Raw genomic sequence first — 20,798 nt, forward strand, 5'->3', positions numbered from 1 at the left:
CGAGTGAGTGAGACAGAAAACTGCAACCAAAAAACTGTTTGCTGATCATATCGCTCTTGCTTATAGGCATCTTTTCTCTCACGCACGCTCCAGATTTATCTTCATCCTAAATCTGCCTCGTCTTCAATAAACACCACAAATAACACCGGATTCATGTCGTCATGTCGATATTCACTCCAGTGATCCATAAATCAACCGTTCACTGCAGTTAAATCTGTGCTACGTGACTTGTAAGGATTTTTCCACACTCTACCCAAAGAAGAGCAGCAAATCATTACAACAGAGAGGCTGAAACAAGAGGAAGTTTGGTATTTTTAACTGAAAAATGACTAACAATTAATCGATTATCATCATAGTAATTTATTTTATGTTCAAACAACTGATGGTTTAAGTAACCCAGTCCAACACAAAAGCATGTAGTAGACCCACCGATCCACTAGAGGTCAGCCTTTGAGTGAGACGGTTTGTCTCGCCCTCGGCAAAAAAAGGGCCAAAAAAAGAAAGTGCGGTAAAATGGACAAAGGTACGATAAAGAGCCAGAAAGTCAATGTTGGCAGGAGGTTGAGGATGATCAAGTGGTTCATTTGTAGGACCTGCAGTCAGGCAATCATGGCTGGAGTCCTGTGTGAGGCCAACAGTCAACAGAGTGGTGTATTAATGAGTCCTAAACCCAGACATCAGTTAGCATCTTGCCACATTTGGTTCCCTCGTCTAAAAGTCTATGAGTTTTTACTTGGTTTTTGGTTAAATGCCTCAAATAAGGTCTGTGCTTACCGCAGGCTAAAGATATTTACATGTTTTGTTCTACAACGTAAAATACATTACATACATTAAATGTCTCACAGTTTATTTTTAAAGCTCTTATGTGTCTTAAAAACAGCGGCTGCTATCAAGTGTCTAAACAAGACTACAGAAATATACTAAGTGAAGTGGAGATAATGATAAGTGAGTGATTTCAACTGTCAGCAAACTCGCAACATCCTGAACAGTAAAAAAAAATGTCAAAAATTGTTTTAGATGTTTTTTGCCAACTTCAAGTCGAGCGGGTCAAAGATCAGTGATGTTTGTTGTTAACTGTGCCAAGAACAGTGGAAAACACTACGGACTTGGTTTATTACCTGAAGCATCAGCAATGAATAAAGCACGGAGACCGCAAGAGCTCACAATCTCACAGAGCAGTGAAACTCATCTACTGGAACAAGTAGAGAGGCACTGAGAGACACAACAGCAGGAAACTGAAGTGTTACTATCTGCTGCTTCCACTGTTACAACCTACAATCTGGCACTCAAATTACTAACAGTCAAGTTACGAAAGCAGAAGAAATTCACGTTAAGGTTGTTGTGCTGACTGCAGTACCCAGATGTGTTGATATTGCTGTGCCGACAAATACTGAACAAATTCCTTTAATCAATATCATCGATTATTACATTGATCAAACTGTGCTCCTACCTGCTTCTTCCTGAGACACTCAGATGCATACTGTTAATTTGTTTAATGCAAAGGACATGAATGCTGATACAATCCGTCAAAAATGAGTGAAGCGAAAAGATGGATGAAACTGATGTAATAAGAATTTATACTGACAAGATTTAAGATTGCTGTTATCTTTGTAATTCATTTATTTAACATATTAAACTTATCCGTTGTGGATCAACAAGGGCTGCAATTAATATTCATTTTCATTATTATTTAATCGGCAGATAGGCCTATTGATTACTTGATTTTCTTTTCAAAATAAAAGCTTGAAGGTGATGTATATCTATCATCAGCCCAAGCCTAAGAGCAGAAAATTCTCACACGTAAGAGGCTGTAATGATTCAAAATAGTTCCTGCTCATTTTTCTATCAATAGACTAAACAATAAATAAACTTATCATTTCAGCTCTAGAATCTACTGTTAGGGAATTTTAATCATAAAATGTATATTCACTACAAGATTATTGTGGCAAAACAAATTACTATGATTGCATGATTACTATATTATCACAATATCAGTAGAAAAAGAAAGTTATCAGACAAATTCATCTTTAAATTTCATCTTTGTTTAATGTGTGTTCCGTCTGTTTTTTGGCAGATAAATTACGCCCAAAATATGAGCGTAGTAAATCTTGTTAGGAAACTTTTTCTATTGACGAGCCCCATGACTGTATTATAATAACTTCCTCCTCCTCCTCTCTCCCCCGCTCCCCTCATTTAGACACCCCATTATTCCACTCGACAGAAGCTTTTCATTTGAGAGTCTGATCGGGGATTCAGAAGGGCCATTCTGTTTAATCAGCACATGAGCAGCTTGTTAAATGTTGTAATTCAGTCATCTGTGTGGTCGAGCCGCGTTTGTTTGCTTTCTAAAGACACGTGTCGAAGCTGTCACGCCAGATCTGAGATGACAAAGAGCGGAGAGGCCAGATCACAGCTGTCACACAGCACATGTACAAAACACCACCAGCTAACACACATATTCCTCGTGTAAACACACACGATGCAGGCAGGCAGATGATTGCACGTATGCAAACAATAGAGCCGACTCTCACAGGCCACTTTATCTGGGTTAACAGGTTTTAAATTCATGATAACATAACAAATACTGTATTCATCCCTTCATGTTCATATCACTGATTATCACCATGATTATATTTGTCCTTCTCCCCTACAGAGTCTTGTTTAAACTGCTCTGATGCTACACTGGATGTGTTCAGCAACAGTAATCAGCTTTAGCTGCTGGACAAACACCAGTGTGTTGACTGATGCAGCGCAGAATAAACAGGCAAGGTTGTCAGACTAACTAATCTAAACCTGCTACCTGAATTTAATGCAGAGAAACACACATATACATCAGATTGACCTGTTGTTTCCCTCTGAAACATCACTGGTTTATCTTTGTTAGAATGCCAACATTATTTAACAAGACTAAGAGTCTACAGCCAAACTAACAGCTCTGTGAGGCTTAACTAATGCATAGCAGTGCTTTGAGCTAATTCTTATTCTTACGACGACAGTGTTAACATGTTAATGTTTACCATCTTCACCATCTTAGTTTAATGTGTTAGCATGCTGACATTTGCTAGCTGAGGCTGAGGCTGATGGAAATGTCATTAGTTTTTCATTAATGCAGCACTTTCCCTCTGTTTGTGGAAGACTTTGGCTGCAAGTACTTGGCTCATTTCAGTTAAAAATAGGCAATTTCATGGCGCGCCCCTCTGAGTGTACAGAGCTGTACTCTTTGGCCCTTTGCTGCATATCATTCCCCTCTCTTTCTCACTCTCTCCCTGTTTCCTGTCACTCTACGCCTGTCCTATCAAATAAAGCCAAAGGCCAACTAAGTATTTTTTTTAAATATGCAATTATACCTCATTTTGGACCATTATTAATATCTGTGCACAGCAAAGCAAGTCCACTGGTGACAAAACTACAACCATGAGATCTGGGAAAAGTCATGTGATCCGTTTAATACTTTACAAATTGACTTTACATCCGTTCAGCTATAGTGGTGACCAATACGGCTTGGGTGCTGCGTCTGAGCTTTATAATGGGAGGGAAAACCCCGAAATCTGATTCTCAACCAAAGTATTGGACAAAATTCTGACTCTATGTTGCACTACAGGAAAAGTTACTGATTCATCAACAACATTGAAAGCCATCCTCCGGGCAACCTGAATGTTTGTATGCCTTTCAAGGAAATCCATCCAGTAGATTTTTGCAGTCGGGACCAAAGTGATGGACTGACAAAAAGACCGACAGACAGAGCAACGCTGCCATCCAAAAAGCTATGTCGCTAGCATGGCTAAAACACAACTTAGCTTGTTTTCTCTGACCTTCTGTGGGTAGTCTTGTATAGCCAGACCTATCTCCAAGGCACTGTCAGCACTGGAGAAATGTCTGGCTGCAATTATAATAATCCTGCTATATGGGGGAAAATGCTCTGGCTTGTCTGTATTTCTTTAAACCAATCACAATCGTGACAGGAAAGCTCAGGGTGCAACAATGGTGCCCCTGAAAAATAGTGGCACAATTGCAAGTGGGGAGCTAGCTGAATCCCTGCACAGGAAAAAGTAACAGCTTGTTTACATTCATACTGTCACCAACCACATTAGTGTTAGGGTGACTTGCAATTTTCGGCGTGTAGGTTGCTAGCGCTAGGGGTTGTTGTTGTTTCCTGTCGAGACGGGGATTTTGAAAACAGTGACACATATTGCACAAAGGAGGTGAATGGCAGGTTTATACCCACAGTCTACATCCGGTGAGTCACACTTTCTGTGGGTAACTTCAACCTCTCTGCAGTTATGTAAAAGTGTACTCGAGGGTGTGGTCAGTATACCAGGACATCACTGTTGGGTGTGTTTACAGGTGCAAGAAAAACCACAGCAGAGGAGATGACAGACTTTACACTTTTAACAAGCAAAGGCAGTGAAACACTACTTTCAGGTTACTCTTTTACAATATGTTATGTTCTCACAACGACATTTCTCCATGATGTCTGCTGAGCCCCGTACATGTTGGACTGATTCCAAACAATCATGCATTTAATTCAGCTCCAGTCGAGCTGTTTTATAGACTTATTGTTCCTGCAGTCACAAATCTAAACTCAATGTCACGTCTAAAGTCAATTTGTATGTGATTCTAGTTACAAACAGGAGTCCCCATCCATACCATAATCCTGTAATTTGAGCAAATAAGAGCTGATATCCCCAGTGATGTCTGAGCTGTTCTGCATACGCATCCAGCATGCACAATTCATAGTAAATGGGTAATATGTGAAACAATGTGTGGCGCCGTGCCCGTAGCACAAAGCAACCTTACAGGGATAAAGCTGCAGCGTTGATGAATTTCATAAAACACAGACAAACAAAGCACACAGAGCCTCTCTGCTCTGTCACAGAACACACTGTTTTACCTGCGACAGTGTGCCGAGCAGCCGATTCTTCTCTGCTCTTTGTGCCCTGATGTGTGACAGTAATGCTATCTGATAGGCTGTTCCCTACCAGAGATGTCACTGAAATAGAAATCCCTTATCAAGGACAAAACATTACAGCTGTAAGAAAAAAATCTACAGATGAATCTGTGATTCAGTCTTTCAGGGAAAGTTGTCAAATTAGAATCTGAATGTATTTCCCACTGCACTAGAAATGCCAGAATATGTGATAGCAGCAGGAAGACCTTGAAGTAACCTCCTCTCACACACGAACACTCGAGCAACACACTGCGAAAATCCCAAACCCCACGACAATTCCTAATGCTTTTCCTATGGTATCTTAAAAGCTACAACAAAGGCCATTTGAGAGAAAAATCAGTCCATGCTTTTATGTATAAAAAAAGTCATCCAGAGACTTCCAGAGCTCAGGAAACTGATGGAAAGATGCAAGACCGAGTCTGCAAAAACAATCTGTCTCAAATCAAACCTCTGCTGAGGGAGAAGGAAGTGTGCAGCCTGAGAAGCTGATTGGCTGCTGAGCCCAACAAGCTGGGAATCAAACTTCAACAAGCACACACACTCCGGGACACCGTGGACCAGCTTCAGAGGACTCTTTTATGTCTAACACTGGATTCCTGACAGGCAGATACAGAGTTTGTTTATGGGGAGATGACGGATATCTTCATTCTAATCCACAGAGTCTACAGCTCTGTTAAACGTTAATAGACCTTTCTTCACGGCAGACATTTTGACCTTATAAAGCAGGAAACGCTGAGCTGGAACTAATACAGTTAACCACAGCTCCATTACATTCAGTATGCTGCGAGCCAGCATGTATATGCCAACAGCAGGACCCTGGACTGACACAGCTAAATACTTATTAATAATATTAGTTACACCTGTGTAAGGCAGTTAAAACGTCTTCTGTGAAATAGGTCTATACATTGTGTTAATGTAACAAGTCCCTGGGGGGATTTAAAGAGGCACTACACCAATTTTACATGTCAAAGTCAATTTACAAGTCACGGTGAGAGCTACTTTGCCAAGTCTGAGAAAATAATGCACGTGATGTCACCGCAGTTATCTCATCTTGGGTTGGGAGGATTTATAACAGAGTCTTGGTCATGAGCTAGGGTTGTGAAGTTACATTACATTATTACAAATCATTAATTACAAATCACAAAGACTATTTAATGACTTTTAAGGCCTAATATGTATGAAATTAAATTCAAGACATTTTTCAGACGAGCTGCAGACACCCTGTTAAAGTCTTAGAATTGCTAGACTGAATCACAGGAGTACTCCACTGAGGGATCAATACAGTGTCCTGATATTTCAACAGCCTGGAGTGTACACCATGCACCAGGTGTCCTGCTTGGGGCAGGAGTTAGACACTGATATCTTTGTCATCTCTCACCCCTCTCAAGACAGAGATTAAATAAAAACACAGTGCCCTCAAACATTTGAGGTGGAACCAATGATGCTGCAAGGGCGAAAAAGTTACCATCTAGCAAAGCGCTGGGTTGGCCAATCAGAGAAACGACAGCTCACATTTTTAGCGGATTACTATGTAATATAAATTAATTATTTTCATATTTTACCAAAAAAACTTTCAAGAGCTATAAAATCCTTCCTCATATGATAAACCACTGTGCAGTGTTCAAAGACTCCATGTACACTTCATGGATTGTATCAGTGGTGCCTGAAGAAGAACGACCCCACCAACGCAGCCCCTTGTATTTTGAGCGCAGGGCTGTTTTCAGTCCAAACACCCACTAAGGAATCTGTGGATCCAAAAAGGCAGGAATAACACGAACATGAATCACACTTGAAACTGGGGCTGGGTTTAAAAAAAATAAAGAAATACATTTCCGAAAAAGATGCTTGAGGTAATATGGAACTATTGAATTCTGAGCAACGTTTGTTGTTTCAGTGCACTGATGTCATTTTAGACAATGAAGTTTATTGTTAAACTGTAAAATATTGTGTGTTCGATAACCACATTTGAGGGATCATTGCAAAAGATTGTGTAAATCTGCTAGAGAGCCAAAGTCACGCGCCCTCTGGTGGACCTCATGGAAAGAAATTGTAATATCATCAAAATATCATTAAAATATCATCTAGTTTTGTGTTAAACCGCTCAGTGAACTACATCGTCTCGCTCAACACACGTCACCAACAACAACATGGCCGCCAACTCGCCACTGAAAAGGTACTAAAAAAGATGAAAATCACAATAAATCTGCAGTTATGTGAAACGAGAGTTAATATACAGGACAAGGTCTACAATGGGTTTTGGTGACCGTTCAACGAGACTATGTCACTAACGCAACTGTTGGCTGTGACAAACTCAGACTTTCTTGACTTGGAAAATTATCTTTTAAATTGACAAACATCATATTTGTGATTCATGGCACAATTCAAGTGGGATCCAAAAAATGATTTGTCTCTCTCCATTGACTATCCTTCAAAGTTTTTCCGAAGTAAGGTCACTCACTAACTCAAGTATTGGCCAGGCTCTAGTTGAGATCAATAAAGACATTTCTAAAATTTTAGTGCATGTCCAATTTAATGTGGTAAACATGATTAAAATGCGGTGCACACCCACAAACACACACAATAATGTGGAGAACCTTCAAAAGCCCACCACACACTGTCAGTAATGTCACCCCTGCAGCTCGAGGTCGACAACACTGCAGTAATCCGTTATGTAGCTACTGCTCCATGATAAGGACTCTGTGTGTGTGTCTGCATGTGTTTGATCATTTAAAGAACAAATGGCAAAACAATATATCTGTGATATATTCGCTGCTGCAGAGGAGTTTAAATAATCGCTGCCAGAGTGTCCACATGAGGTCATTATCAGCACTTTATGTCCAGCAACTGTCACCTGCAGAGGAAAATTTAACAGTTGCTGCTGAGAAAAGTGTGACGCAGTCTTTTGCAATTAAGCTGATTTATTAGAGAAAAGCCCCCGCCGTCCCTTCAAGGAGAGGCTTCTCTCCGCTTATTCCCTCTATTTTTCTTCCACTTGTACACAACTTCTGCAGGCTGGAATACAAAAATACTGATGACAAAAGCATAAAAGGCTGCCTCACTTTCTTTATCCTCCTTCTCTCTGCCAGACAAGTCTTTTTTTAAAAGCGAAATTCTTTCTTCCTCCTAGCCTTTTGCATATCATTTGTCTTCCTACAGAGGGATTTGCCTTTAAAGACACTTTGTTATTTTTTTTTATACAGAAAAATCTCCTCTGGCAAGAAATACTGTATGACAGTCATCAGCATCTGTCCTCCAACAACGGGCACGTTCTCCTCTGAAAATTATCCTCAATTCTCGTCTCACTGTCCTGACATGTTTCTCTGTGTTGTCAGTGTGTTTGTCAGATGAGTTCAGGGTAAAAGACGGTGGCTCGTTATAGGAAAAAGAAACTGCAGCTAGATAACTTTTACAGTAAGCAACATAATGCAAAACATTTCATTTTTTGCCATTTTAGATCAATTATACTCCACTGTCATAAATATGGACAGCTGTACACATGCCTTTGTGCTATTCAATTATAAAAAAAAACTTTGATAACGAGTTCAAGTATCAAGTATGTGCAATGACACAAGACATAGCAAATCAGCTAATATGTCCAACAGGAAGTAGGCCACCTCAGCATCTATCTTGGCATATCTTCATAAATGTTAGAACTGGGCGACCTCCACGTCGATATTGCCACAACATTGTAAGGATAATGTGGATATAATGACTAAGTGAGTAAAGACAAGTAATAGAACAATAAGAACGGTCTGGTAAGTTCAGAAAATTACACCATTTCACTGTAACGCCGCCCTTAAAAAAAAATCATGATATAACGATCTAAAATCTAAGACTCAGATGCATCCGGGGGCCAAAGCAGGTCAAGTCAGTAAAATATTAAAGCGAAGGATGTTCTGAGAGTGTCCTAGAAAAAACATGGACAGATTTTACATGCTTTTTACCAGACAGAACACGTAAAAACAGGAGTGCATTTTTCATTATGAATGGAGCTGACAGAGTGACTGACCCCACTGATCATGATATCCAACCTACTGCCTACAACATCTTAAAGCACCTTGCAGCAGAGTTTTTGATCCGCCCTCTCAGTTCCAGGAGCCTCACTGAATAAATCAAACAACATCCGCAGACAGGCTGCCAAGATTATCCTGGGTCAGCTTTACTGAGTCGGGAGAGTCAAATTAACTGAGATTTCTTGCTAATAACTCTCTGCTGCGTTGTGTCGTCCATGTTTCACTGCTTCCTGTGACTGCAAAGGCCAGAGTTGTTTAATTCGACACTAAAAAGTTCATTCACTACAAAATTTCCTCTGTCCAAATATAAAAATAACTACATCTACATACCTCATTTAATAGCAATAAAACCAGTGTCCATGTCATCACATTCGAGCAGTATTTGCCAAACAGGCTTCAGGGATGAACTGAGAGCAGAGTTACTGCTGCTCAACTGAGGAAGTGTCCTTGAACAAAAAACTGAATCTGTGCCAGCTCCACAGGTGCGGCTCTCAGCCTGCACTCTGCTCAAAAGGCAATCATTACTTCCCCTTCAAACAAGAGAATCTATACTTTATGAAGACACTGAGAGACACAAGCTGAGTGCCAACACCACACTGGAAGATGGAGATACAACGCACAGCTGCAAACAACATGACACCACACAGAGCTCCGGGGGGGGGGGGGGGGAGAATGGTTCTAAATGGTTAGAAAAGAGAAGTAAAACGTATTTTTTTATTTAATTTAAATTAAATTAAATTAAATTAAATTAAACTAGAACTAAGCTTTAGGAGCTTTCCACCTTTACTCTCCTCCATGTTACGTCGCACTCGGGGATCGACGCTTCTCGACTGACAGGACGGCGGCGAGCAGAACAAGCTACTGCTAGCTGAGTTGTTCAAAAACCTTCTTTTTAGTTAACTCTGTGTACACAAACAATGTTCTCAATGCTCGTGTTCATGTGTAGAGACCCTGGTGATACTACGAGCAAAGTTTCATGTTGTGTCGAGTCTTCTTAGTGTTTTAAAAATAGTGATTTTGATGCTACCATACAGCTGCCCCTAGCACGCAAATGAAAATGATTTTGACCCGAAAGCGAAAATACGGTAAATCTTAAAAGTGGCTTTTTCGTCGTAATTATGCTTTTACACGAAGGTTTGACTCGGGTTCCTTCACAAAAAAAGCCTAGGTTGCATTTTGGCGAGAGTTTCACTTTAAGTGATGAACACATGAAAACATCAATAATTATAATCCAGTAAGAGAAAACATAATTTTATGAAAAGTTTTCTTACAGTTTTACTTCAGATTTTGAATGAAGGACTTTTTTACGTGTAACATAATATTTCTACACTGCAGTACTTTTACCTTTACTTGGAAGAAAACTTTTAACTAGTTATGAAACAGTCTCAGTTTAATACTGACGTCTCTATATGACCTACATAAGCAAACATGAGCGAGACGATTGGCTATTTCTGTATAATTTTAGTTATTCTTAACATCTGTCACCGGGTTGGATTCTGACTTATCTGGGTCCTTTTCTTTATCCTGGCCTAGGCAATAATAGTCACTGTATTTTTGTCTCCTACAGATAACATCATGCATCCACATCCTCCTTGCTTGTAAACCATAAAGGGGCAGTGTGGATCATACAGCGGCAACGCTTCATCTCAGTGATCCCGAGCACACCTCCACTGTGGACACGGGCCCTTACTTTGTTTCAGCATCATCGACTTTTGTCCAAAAGGAGCCGCCAGAATCGAAAAAAAAGAAGGCTCTTCATAATAGCAAAGTAAAAAATCGGAGTACTTCTTCCACTGCTGGTGATGTAGCAGCCAAAGGGAAGAATCTCTACTGAAACAATTAGTCAGCTGACTGATAATCAATGACTGTTAATGTTGTTGTAATCACTGAAGTAATTCATCAAAACAATTCGACTTTTAAAAAAAAAAAGCTATTCTAAAATGTTCATCTGTAATGTATGTGTAATTATTTTTGGACTTTTTGGACATTGTGAAATACATAAAATACTTAATGGATAATCAATGATGAAAATAATCTATCGAAAGAATGGATCTAGGGACCAGGTTGAGGTCCAAACAGTCAGCAGGTTCCTTCCTCTATTAGTCAGTTAAAGCTTCACCACTTTAAGCTTTCTTAGACATCCTCCAGACTTATGAAGCCTCTGGTGTTCAAGCTGCACGCAGGTTTCTGCAGTCTGCGTGAAACCAAATTACTCAAAAATGTTGTTTTGACTTATGAAAGAAGTCAAAGGCAGAAACATCAAGAATGAAACAGCAGCAGTCTCTAAATGTCAGAGAGCAAAGCAGCTCTGGGGAGCAAAGACATCCCTGAGTCAATATTATAGTCGGCTCGCCCTCACCTGGTGGCTCCGTGGCAACCGCATCAGTCAGCCCTGTGATGTCGGCACCCTCTGCTCTGCAGCTTCCTCTCTCTGCCCTTCATCTTTTCCTGCCTTTCTCTGTCTCTCCTCCATCTCCTTCCAGATGTCAACAAGTTTGATCAGGCTGACGTGGGAAAACTGCTGTTTGGCTGCCGCTCTTCGGCTCTCTGACAGATCCTCAACCCGCCTCTTCTCCTTCTTTTTGCTCCCAAGTCACTTATGATTCTAACGCGCTTGATCTGCTACCCACCACCAGCGCCACCAGCAGCCCCCGCCCCACCCGCCCCCTCTGAAACCTTCCTGGGGAGCGGCGGAGGGCTCTGGTATGTCATTGAGGTGACATGACTCACACAGTCATGCGGCACAAAGAGATAAGTTTGAGTTGTTCAAGGGCGACTGTATAGTCTGTGTTTCAAAACATTCTGTTCAGATTTAATCCTCTCAGCGATTTCCGAGTGAGACAGCGCGCAGGATGTGACAGGCCTCATATCGAACCGCGTTGAATTTTTAAGATAGCTGGTATTTTTCCTATCCTATCTCCCAAAATGTTCAAGAGACTCCGAGTCTTTTCTTGCTCTGACACAGATTTGTGCAGTGAGAGTGTGCTGGAGGGTGAACAGAGGAGGGTATCATGTAAATCAATACTGATTAAAGAGAGAGAGGACCTCCATTTTACACTCCGCCAGCCTACAGTCGGTTAAGACTGCAGCAGCACCAGTTTGTGCCTCTCATGTATCATATGCAGAGATAAGTGCCTTTTATTCTGGAGATAAATACCTGGTGGTCTTTAAAAACCCAGACGGTTGTTTAATAACACTGTGAGAAGGTTTTTACAGAGTCCTCCAAAGACTCTTCTTACCATCTGGACGAAAAATATTCCATCCGCAGTGAGATAAAAATTATTTTTCACCAGTTTCCCCTATAAATAATTCCCTGCACTAATCAAAACAAAGATAATATTGAAAGGAAAACTGTACAATGCATCCAGCTTGGAAAAATTGGTTTAAAATGTACCTATCATGCAGATGCAAGTGTATTAGAAAGTTTTTTAACGATAGTCAGGGATAGAGCTGCGTAATACATTGTTTGAAGTGATTTAGATTGTAGTTTTTGAGAGCATTTTTGCCTTTTTTTGATAGTATAACACACCTGCAATCTAGTGAGATGAAACAGGAGAGAAATGAAAACATGTGACAAAGGCTCCCAGCTAGAATCAAACCAGAAATGTTGCGGTCACATGGTGTGCGTCTTAAGCCCAAGCCTCCAGGAACATCACTGGGTTTTGAAGCCAATTTTACGTTGTAGACAAACCGTGTAACTACAACCTCGGGTGATGCACTGGGCCCAAAAAGACTTTTTCCAATAAGCTTATAGTGTAAAAGAAGTGGCTGTTAAACGGTGGATACATTTTTGAGTGTTACAACCCCCACAAAATGACTCGTTTCACTATCAGAATTTGGTCCAACAACATTTTTTATGTTTAGAAGAGCTACACCATTTTATCTCCATTTATTCTTCCCAGCTCTGTGGCACTTCTGTGTTGTGCTAGAAGCCGGACTAACCAACGTTAGCTTCTGTTGCTCTCGGTTAGCAGGGCAGAGAGAGGCACTGAGACCGAGGGTGTTACATTTAATGCTGCGTTCACCTGCTCCTCAGATGGTTCCACATCGTTCTTCAGACTTCGCTGGATGTGGGAGCAACACTTTCTGTTTAATTGTTCAGAGCATTTAAACAGCACATTGACAGCTGTTTCCAGTATTTTAGTGACAAGGAAGAGAAATGGAAACGGACACGAAGCCAAAAAAACAAAAATTCCTGAAAACAGAAACACCTGTTCTGTGTCTTCCCGTAGAGCGTGCACACATGAGACTTCCGCCAACCGAGCCGGCTAACTTCTGGTTTAGCGCCTGGCTTATGTGAATCGAGATAAAATTACTTAATCGTGCGGTCTTAAAGACTTTGACATTTATCGGACCGAATGGATCAAATTCTGATATTCTTGTGGGGGTTGTGACGCTTAAAAAAAATGTATCCACCGTTTTATAAATGCTTCTTTCACAATGTAAGCTTACGTAAAAAAGTCTTTTTGGGTCCCAGTGCCTCACGCCATGTTGTAATTACACAGTTTGGCCACTATGAAAGTTGGCTTCAACATCTGTCGCTCTTCCTGGAGGGTGACTGAGATGAGGTACTTTTAAATTGTAGCGGAAAATCCAACCCAAGACCTTCACAAAGAAATCCACAGTCCAGCAGCATTAAACAGCTTAAACAGATCGTCCACAGGCTTGTATAGATAACACAGAGAGACGGGAAAGGTCTCATTTTTCACGTTACAATCCACTCACATGTAGCCAAAAAAAAGGGATTAATATATGTTAATGCTAAAAATTGTTACATAGAGTGAAACAATGCACATTTCCTTCATATACTAAGCACCAATTATCACCGTAACGATACCGAGTATACCATACATTCCTACTAAAATCCTTACACATCTCATTTGTGATCAAATTAGTTTGTAGATTACAGCTTTCACAAAAGTCACAAATATATGGCATGAATACTGCATATGTTTTGCATATGTAGAATTCTGGAGGAAACCTTCTATATTAGCTCCTATCAGGGTTTCCAGGACTGTCGTGACTCCAGATGAATCGCTGACTTTGAATTTATTGATCGCATCTACAAGGGAAATAGATTTATTTTTTGCCTCATCAGTTTGCTAGCCAGAGATTCACCCTTCAGAAAAAAACAGATTCTTACCTCTGTGACTAAAATGTAACGATGCAGATTTTAAAAAGGACAAACCCACCTAATGTTTCCAAACGTTTGTTTAAGATAGACACCCATTCTGAGTTCAATGTCAATGATGCAAATAGCTGCATGTCTCCTCACCGGGTCTATATTTTCAATCCACTGCAACAGATACAAACACAACACAAATTGATCCATTAACATCCAGCAAATAACCTACAAACTATCATCTGTATCTCTCTTTCCATCTCTCTGACTAACAGCACCCTCTGTACATCCACCCATCAATAGCCTCTTTCATGCTGCCCCAGATGCCAACCACAGAGAGGCAGAACATCAACAGTCTCCCATCTGCACAGGCAGTAAACAAGTGCTGCTGCCAGACGCAACCGACACCACCAGACACTCACACCCCCAACCCTCTCAGTCCTGTCAATATCTGCAGGGAAAAGACACTTCTAATGTCTTTCAAATGGGCTGCAGCACTTAAAACTGATTACAGTAACTGTATTTAGTTACTCAATCAAGAGGCTTATCTCAAATCAAACCAAACTGAAAAGCAACTCGGAAGATGCTTCAACTCACTGTCCCAGATTTTACTTTATATTCAAACACTGCAGTAAGAGTAGAGTACCAAAGATGTTCCTCAGCTCTAAAGTGAAACCAAATACATCTTCAGCAAACATGCAGGTAAAAAAGACTGATGTGCAGCAAACACACACTCACACACAGACAGCATCACACTGAAGACGAGAGGGACAGCGGAGGTAAACAGCGGTAGTTTCCCAGCACCCCCAGCGCGTCAGAGAAGGGCACTCAAGTTAGAAATACCTGCAACTACAGAATGGACGGAGAGAGAGGGGACATGCCTGGGAAGGAGGAATTGCCCATTCTCCGCCTCGATGCACCTGTTTACTGTCCTCTTATCGCGCCGTCACTTTTCTGATCTTCTTTATGCCTTTAACCTCTTCTTTTCTTCCCCATTCACTCTCTTCTTCTACTCTTGTTTCTCGCTGCTTCCTGTCTTCCCTCGCTCCAGTTTTATCCCTTTCTTCTCTGCGGGTCCATGTCTGAGCCGTGTCAGCATGTGGCGGACGGAGATGCTCTGCCTGTGATGGTTATGAGAGCACGCTGGAGTGCAGAGGCGCTCCTAACCATGTCTTAGCATGGCCACTGAATAAACTCATGTTTTATGGATGCAGAGCCCTCCCCGCTCTGCCTCTCTTAAAGGGCCTGCACACCATTCCCGATGCCTTTGATCTTAGCGCTGTCATTAGACGCATTGGATTTTAATCATGTCTGTGGGAATACACTGGGGTGTGTATCAGTGATTCAGTAGCACTATGTGGGCTTGACACTTCCCCATGTGCAGCCGAGGAGGGGAAGCAATTGATCGAAGGATGAAAAGGAATCCAGAAAAAAGTGAATGCAGCTGTTTCTTTGACAGTTTCAGCAGACAAATTAATTAATTATGAATATCAGCAAGCAAAGTGTGGAACAGCAAACACTGGCAGCGTATCATGAGCAGTGCTGTGAATGTATGTGATGCAACGCTGCTGCAGCTGCTCCCTGAGTGTGTATATGTGTGTGTGGGCATGGGTGTGCCCGCAACAAAGGATATTGTCAAAGTAAATCCTGCAGTAGCACCGGCTGTAATTCAATCCTGAGTTGAAGGCCATGAATTAATGAGACCGAGTGTGTGTGTGTGAGAGTGTGTGCGTTCAGGGTCAGAGGGGCTGTAAGTCATGCACACTATGACACCTGATAATAGCATTTCCAGGGCAGAAAGTAAGGAAATGTTTGGCCTACGGATGTTCCTAACAACTAGTTTTTCCTGATGTTAAAGCAAAAAGTTTAAAGTTAGACAGGTCGACTCGTCTGAAAACTTGAAAATCGAGGGCAATTCAGTCCCTCCGCGAAGTTGCATTTAACACAAATCCAACCATCTACATGTCCATGACTTTGCTATTTTGTCAAATTAACTCAACGACTTTTATTCAAATTTGACTAATCATCATAGTTTCAACAACAATAGCAGGCCCCCGTGCTTCTATATATGTACGTCTCCAACCTTGTTTCTAGTTGTGAAGGAGCAGACATGACATGAACATCTTACATTTACCGACAAAACACCCAGCCAATGGCCGAAAGGGAGGGACAACATCTCCATCTGTGATCATGGAGACCAAAACAGGTACTTTAAGCAAAACCGTGATGTTCTCCTAACCCTGAACAAGTGGGTTTTGTGCTTTTTACCATTTTCTTACATTATATAGAAAAAAACAACTAATCGATTAATCAAGAAAACGACTGCAGCCCTACCAGATAGACAACAGCTCAAAAAGGAGTTTGTTTTCATGAAACTGTCGAGACAAAATGAGTCATAACAATATCAAGTGGACGCCAGTTCAGCTCTGCATACTGACAAACAAGAGTGGACATGACGCTGTTCACTCGTCAATACAGAGGCTTGTTTGCTCGGTGGCCTGAATTGACTGGCTGGTAAATAAAACATGGTGATAAATTAAAGATAACGCTCGCTGGGCCTTGAGAGCGTGGATGCTCCCGTGATCGCCCTAATGCTCCAGAGTGTCTTCTCTTTGCCCTTCAGAGAGTGGCCCTCACTTTACTGTACAAACACACACACACGCCACACACACACAAACACACACACACGCCACACACACACAAACACACACACACGCCACACACACACACACACACACACACACACACACACACACACACACACACACACACACACACATCTAATGCCACAGGTGGGTAATAGAAAAGCATATCAGTATGATGTATGCTCAGCCTTGGTTTCTCTCTCCTGGAAGAATCATCGAGCATCATTTGTGCGCCGACATCCTCGACACCTTTCTATAGGTGGTGAGGTAATTAAAACACTAAGTCACAGCTCAGCAAGAGACAAATCGTACCCTGAAGAGACCGAAGAGAGGGGGCGTAATTATTGAGGAAAGTAAGATAGGTGAAGGGAATTAGAGTAAGGAAAAAGATGGAAGTATAAGTGGAAAGTTTACCACCATTTTCCTGATATGAAATCTGTTTTTTATGTGTTTTAACCTCATAAACAGTAGATCCAAATATTCATATTCCTTTTAAATGTGTAAGCAGTAAAGGGAGGAAGACATGGGTGGTTAAGAGAAACCTGTCCTGGTTAAAGGGAGGAGGACTGGAGGCTGAGAGGTGAGACAGGTGGACAGGTTGACAGGCTGAGTGAATGACAGAGAAAGCAGAGAAACAGACAGTAGAAAGACAGATGAAGGCAGGAGAAATAAATACAGAGCAGGAGCAGACAGACAGAGATGACAGGATAATTACAGATTCATGGATTCCTGTTGACCGGTGACAGTAAGAGCAGCTGCTCTCTGGCTACGTCGGGCCGGGGGAGCTGAATAATGAATCGGGATGCAGTCGATGTTGCAGACTCGTGCGGTAACAGCACATACATCACACAGAGCTGCAGCAATTACACAGACAGAGAGAGGAAAAGGCAGGTGTAGGAAACTTCAAAAGGACTGATGTGGTGGCCCTGAAAATTGCCGGATGTCAAGAAGAGGGACGCCGGTTCAAGTGAGGCGACGGCAGAGATGACTCTCTGAGGGTCATGGCCGCAAATACAAAGATGGCACCAGTTAACTTCTCCAAAATAGCGTCACACCAGGACGACAGAGTCTCCTTTAGTGTCAGATGAGGGCAAAAATGAATCATAGTGGAGTCTCATTAAAGACACATCCTGATTAAACAATCCTTTATTTATCTCGCGCACTCAAAGCAGAAAGAGCCTTCCTGTTCCCTCCCCTGTGGTAATAAAGCTTTGGATAGTAAAGAATGAGATCATCAGCGGTGGAAGTTAATAAGTACATTGATTCAAGTACTGTGCTTGAGTGCAATTTTAAGGTACTTGTACTTTCATTGAGTACTTCCATTTCTGCTCCTTTATACTTGTACTCCACTACATACATTTTATATCTCAGTTACTTTGCAGATTTAGACAGAGACTAATACTTTTGTACTTTTACTCCAGAATTGATTCAGACATAATTGTAAAGTTGGACACATACAGGACTCTACAGAGCAGAGCCAGGACACACTGGATGGTTTAAATGTCACAACAAGTGTCACACTCCAATAAGATGCAGACATTTGGCAGGAAAAGAAGGAATGAAGGATGAAAAAGGACCCCAACCAGGTTTCTAAATAGTCAGACAGACAGTTGGATCCATACTGAAGATGGAGTGCATCACAGGGGGGCGAGCACTTCAAACAAAATTAAATTAAAGTATGCTTCATCGTAATTGCACTCACACATTTGTGTGTTTAATTACTGGAACGACAGCAACAACAGCCTCGATCTCCTGCTGAAAACAATATATGAAGCCCAACTGTCTGACAAAGAACGTTTCATTAAAGCATTAAGACTGATATCATCATGTCAGACTGTGAACATACTGTATTAGACAAGTCTGTCATTTAATACTTCATTTTATAAACAGGATTAAAGACTCGACGGCGGCTCAAGCTGTCCGTGAATTATCTGATGTTTACCTGTAACTGCAACACCTTGTGTTTGTCATTGGTTTGGTTTTAATTGAGATCATCTATTTTTAGATTTCATAACAATCAGGTAGACAGACACTTTGATCTCTGCCTGAATGTGAATTATCATGCTGAAGTGGGTCAGGTAAATACTGTGTTTTTTTAATGAAGTTCTGCACTGAGTGGGCAGATTTCTGAAAGACTCAGGCCGGACATCATTTTAAATGATTCAGAGGGACAAACTGAAGATAAACGAGCACTTTGCAGAGCTGTAGAGCTGCATGTACATCATTATAATTCTATAATACTACGATAATTGCCCTGTATGGACTTTTATTTCTGCTTTAACATTTTGAAGGCAAATGTTTGATTGGATTGTTTTATAAAGTTTATGATTAACTGCTCCCAAGAGCAAAAAACTGACAGTAAGAGCAACACACATGCTTTTTCTAAGTACTTTGCTGGTAACTGATTTCTCTGGGAACTGTCTGTCCTGATTTCCTCCAGTTAATGGTGGTTCCATTAAAGACCAACAGGATCGACCTGCTTTTGTCAATGTCACATTTTTGGTCCATGGAAAACCTCACAAGCGCCCTAATTCTGTTGTCAGAGGCATAAAATCAGCAGATTTTGTTCCAGTTCGTCCACAGACCAGAAACAAACACTGGCAAAGCAGCTCTTTGCATTCCAGTGAGCCCAGTAAAGGTTTGGGTAAACTATGAGCTGCAGTCACTGGTAAACATGTGGGAAACAGTCTCCAATACAGACAAAAACCTCTTTGATTCAGAACAGTATTAGAGACTGCTCATACCTGACATTACAATGTGTCTCAAGTGACCACTTGTGATTGGATCTCATCTCCGATCCATATGAAAATAAACAAGTGCCTCTTTCAAAAGAGCTGATGTTTTTGAACGGCGGACAAACAGTAGTAGCCAACATGCTGGGACAAACAGGCATGTTTTTCACGCATGAAAGAACAAGCTTAATGTATAATGTAACATTTAACCATCAATAAAATGCTGTCTTCTTTCATAAGTTTAGTGTAAATGGTGAAATCAGTTGAAACTGTGTGTTCAAACAGCTGCTAAATGTTGGCAGATAAGGCACACACCTCAGACACATGGAAGAAGACAGGCTGGTACAGTGATGCTGCGACAAACTGACACTTTTAACAAGGAAATAAACAACTTAATTTTTTTGCATTTAATGCTGAATTTATGAAAGGGGGCAAATGATTAAGAATGTATCTGTAGTTCTGAAGTCTCTCCTCATTCAAAACCCTCAAAATTGTACGACTTGTAAAGGGAGTCTGGGGATATATTGGTCACTAGTTCAATGGTGACATCAGTGTGTGTTCACAAACATCTGCTGCTTACCTTGGCAGCTGAGAGAGCCCAAACATTTACATCACAGTGAACCACACGGAAATCCGACGGCTTGTTCCATCTTCTGACACAGGACGTCAGGTGAGTGGACGGTGCTTCGATGTGGCCTGGAAAACAAATCGAGAAAATTGTGACTGCCAACTGCTTAGCAGTTTCTTTCTGGCTACAGTGTTAGCAGTTAGCTCACAGAGTGCTACTTTGTCCTTCGTGTATCTTAAACCAGTTCATTCATATTTACTACAGCTTTGAAAATTAATGTCAGGGTGACGTCAGTCCATCCATCTCTATACCTACTTATTCATGGCGAGGGGGGTCCTTGGACATCTCCCAGCATGCACTGGGCAAAAGTAGAGAAACTCTCCACACTCTCCCGCCCTGATACATACAGGGCTAACATTTACATATTCTCATCTCGTGACTGTTCAGAGAACCGCATGTCTTTTTACCGTGAAATGAAACCAGAGAGCCTGAAGGAAACCACAGCGATGAGGTGAGAATACTTACTCCCTGCTACCAGAAAGGACCAAGGTCATGAGTTACACCTGCAGAAGAAGTCCTTTCATCAAACATAAAGCTAGTTTGAATAGGATCAGCCTCTCTTGCTTGAGTGCAGCTGAGATGTAAAAGAAGCTAATGCTGCCGAGGCTGAATCACCATAAAACTCCCTTCAGTAAACCAAACACAGACGGTGGTTGAGAAAGACATAACTCCTCACTTGTTCTGAACTAGAGCTGCAGCTAACAATCACT

General features: G+C 41.3%; 1 protein-coding gene across 1 annotated transcript in view; it reads right to left on the bottom strand.

The window, feature by feature from the left end:
• Positions 1 to 20,087, bottom strand: part of srcin1b (SRC kinase signaling inhibitor 1b) — a 104,533-nt gene extending 84,446 nt beyond the window's left edge. The window contains exon 1 of the mRNA XM_073489970.1: positions 20,041 to 20,087. The gene's annotated coding sequence lies outside the window, so the exon portion shown is untranslated. The remainder of the gene's footprint in view (positions 1 to 20,040) is intronic.
• Positions 20,088 to 20,798: the final 711 nt, after the last annotated feature.

The sequence above is a fragment of the Pagrus major genome, chromosome 20 (assembly GCF_040436345.1).
Source record: "Pagrus major chromosome 20, Pma_NU_1.0".
Classification (NCBI taxonomy): Eukaryota; Metazoa; Chordata; class Actinopteri; order Spariformes; family Sparidae; genus Pagrus; species Pagrus major.